Source organism: Malurus melanocephalus, unplaced genomic scaffold (assembly GCF_030028575.1).
Source record: "Malurus melanocephalus ecotype Western Australia unplaced genomic scaffold, MMel_1.1 scaffold_949, whole genome shotgun sequence".
NCBI classification, from domain to species: Eukaryota; Metazoa; Chordata; class Aves; order Passeriformes; family Maluridae; genus Malurus; species Malurus melanocephalus.
Window position 1 is genome coordinate 71,078 of NW_026624181.1, and position 3,598 is coordinate 74,675.

Here is a 3,598-nt window from a genome sequence, read left to right on the forward strand (position 1 = left end):
TATTTGGGACATATTCTCCAAACCTACAGCGAGTGTCTCCCATGTTCCATCTGCTCCCAGTGCATCTGTGATTTCACGTGGGACAGATCCTCCTGCTTCTCCAAGCCCTGGTGTCCATGGATCTCTCCTGGGATGGGTTTTCACAGCCTCCCAAATCCATCAAAACTCACACCAGGCCACCTGCAGCACATCCTTGGGATCTCTGCACTGAGGAAGGAGGAACCAGGAGAGAAGAAACAGAGATGAGCCAGAGGAGGGAACATCCCTGAGCCAAGCCTGGGGTCTGGGAAAGGGACCCTGAAGGAGGTTTGGGAGGGGGATGATGCATTTTGGGGATAAATATGTCAAAACAGGAGTTAGCAGATCCAGGAGCAAGAAAACCCTTCTGAAAAAAACAAAAAATTCCCCTGCAAGGCAGTGCTTGGTCCCGTCCTGAGCAGGCTGGTCCCCTCCACGGGTGACAACAGCAGCACAGGGCTCAATCCTCTCCTTGTCCTTGTCCTAAATGTCCTCTGTGCCCCMATCCTGCTCCTCTGACGGGCTCCAGGTGGCACCAGTAGAGGGCAAGACGAGCCCACATTTCGGGGTGAGAGAACCACGAGTGGGAGAGAGCCCTGMGAGCACACGGTGGGGCTTCTCTTGTGTCTGTGTGGGGTTCAGCTCATCCCAGGGCATCTCCCTCGCTCCTTCCAGCTGCTTCTGCCTCACATTTTCTGCATATTTGGCATTTCTTGTCTCTCTGTCCTCTCAGTGAAATCAATGCTGGGATGCAAGGATTGCCAGGGAAAGGCATGGAATAATGCTCAGGAATGTAATGCTCGATTTCCTTGGGAAGRAGGCTCGAAATTCCTATGTCACGGGAGCTTAGGGAAGGAAAAAAGGGAATGGCAAGGTTCCAAGGCCTTTAAGAAAAAAAAATTAAAAAGCAATGCCAGTCCCATGCATTGTGCCCCAGCAGATCACCTGATTGTGTTCTCTGCCTGAATCTGACCTTCTCGGGAGAAATTTGGTTCCTACCCCACCTGTTCCTACTTTAGCATCCCTGGGATTTATTTCAAGGAGCAATTTCCTCTCTTTTTCCATAAGCCTTCCATACTGGCCTCCTGCTTTTTATATGATTCCATGAATCTATGATTCCATGATTCTATTATTCTATGATTCCATGATTCTGTGATTCCGTGATTCAATGATGCTATGATTTTGTGATTCAATTACTCCATGTTTCCATGATTCTATGATTCCATTATTCCATGATTCCATGATTCCATTATGCCATTATTCTGTGATTCCCTGATTCCATGGTTCCACGATTCTAGGATTCCATGATTCCATAATTCCATGATTCCATGAAAATTGGGATACAGCTGGGAAGGGAAGAGCTGCTTTCACATGAACAAGCATATCCTAATTGTGCATAACCATAATTTCCCCCAGAAAATACCAAACAATCAAATATCCAAACAAAATCCAGCATTTGGGAAGCTTTGAATCATCAGCCCCTGCTGATGTCATAATGCATAAGCTTTTAAAAATCCAGGATGCAGGGCAGAGAGGATAAAGAAAAGCAGCTTTTTTTTGGCCTGGGCTCAGTGTGTGAGGATGGAGAATCCTCCACCTCTCCACTTCTCCAAAGTAATTTTTTGAGCCCCTTCTCTGCASTTCAGAATAATTCTGGGCCAAATGTTCCTCTGGCACCAAGCTCGGATATGGAAAAAGCCTTACATAGARTCCTGGAATAATTTGGATTGGAAGGGACCTTGAGGAACAAACTATTCCAAATCCTGCCATGGGCAGGGACAGCTTCCACTATCCCAGGATGCTCCAAGCCCTGTCCAGACTGGCCTTGGACACTTTCAGGGATCCAGGGGCAGCCACAGCTTCTCTGGGCACCCTGTGCCAGGGCCTTCCCACCCTCCCAGGGAGCAATCCCTTCCCAATATCCCATCTGTCCCTGCCCTCTGGCAGTTTGAAGCCATTCCCTGTGTCCTGTCCCTCTATCCCTTGTCCCCAGTCCCTCTCCAGCTCTCCTGGAGCCCCTTTAGGCTCTGGAAGGGGCTCTGAGCTCTCTCTGGATCCTTCTCCTCTCCAGGTGAGCACCCCCAGCTCTCCCAGCCTGGCCTCAGAGCAGAAGGGCTCCAGCCCTCGGAGCATTTTCTCTCCAAAACATTTTCCTGGCCCAGCAGTGCTGCTTGCTGCAAACACACCCCACATTTGTGCCATCGCTGCATCTTCCACACCCAGAGTAGAGCAACCTCCACCACCTCCACTCCAGCCTCACAGCCAAACCCACACCAGTTAATTAAAGACTCCTGGGGAGAGGACAAGTTCAGCCTTAAATTAAACTTTCCACTTCAACAGGCACCTCAGCAGGATGGAGACCCCTGCCCTGGCTGGACCAGTAAAGCTGTGACTGGCTCCAAGAGTCTTGGAAGAGATGGAGACGCAGCTTTTGGTGGAACGGCAGGTGGCTGCCATGGGAGGGGATTTGGGAACTGGCAGGAGAGCAGCACGAACATCCAGCTCAGCAAATATCTGATCCCCTGCCATGGAAAAAAAAGACATCATTAAAAAGCATCAGCTGTGAGTGGAATCTTCTTGGCAGAAATGGAGCGGTGTTGGAAGAGCATCCATGTGTTGAGCTTGGTGTGAGCAGCAGAGCTGTCACTGCATCTTCACTGCTGCATTCAGAGTTTGAATTGGGCCTGAAAACCAAAATAAAGCCTTTCAAACTGACAGAGGGCAGGGTTAGATGGGATATTAGGAGGAAATTCTTCCCTGTGAGGGTGGTGAGGCCCTGGCACAGGTTGTCTGGGGAAGCTGTGGCCGCCCCTGGGTCACTGAGAGTGTCCAAGGCCAGGCTGGATGGGGCTTGGAGCAGCCTGGGACAGTGGAAGATGTCCCTGCCCATGGTAGGAGATTGGAACAAACTGATATTAAAGGTCCCAACCCAAACCATTCTCCGATTTTACCATTTTTAAGGGGTTTTAAAAATTAAATCATGATTTTTTTTATTKGCCACCAGCAAACAGCTTGGGGGCTGTGGGCTGTGGCCCCTCCTTGAATTCCCAGCCCAACAATGCCTTTTTCCTCCTGTGCACAGCAAAACTGCCCTTCCCCATCACAATCCCCTTCACTCCATGAAGTGAAGTTACTAAACTGTTGTWACCTCTGGAGAACCAAAACCTCCCCAAAATTCCCCAGACCCTGGCACAGACACATTGTCTGGAGGGGGCCGGGGTGTTTCCCCAGGGACTGAGGTGCCACCATCCCCATGAAATGCAGACCCTGATGTTCTACGTGCCTGGGGACAGGGGGGAAATGTCCCCCTGTGTCCCCCAAAGGCTCAGGATGATCTCAGGCCAGCAGGTCCAGCTGCTGTTGCCAGGCAGGAAGGCTGGAAGTGGGAATTCTGCTCCTGGCTCTGATCCCAGGACACGCTGCCAGCAGAGCAAACAYGCCAGGGTCATCAACACTCAAACATCTGCTCGGTCACCACGGTGTGTCCGGTGAAATCCTGCTGCTCCTGGGCAAGGGACAGGGCAGCTTTTCCACCAGGAAGGGCTGAGAGTCCCGTGGATGGATGGAGGGATGGATGGAT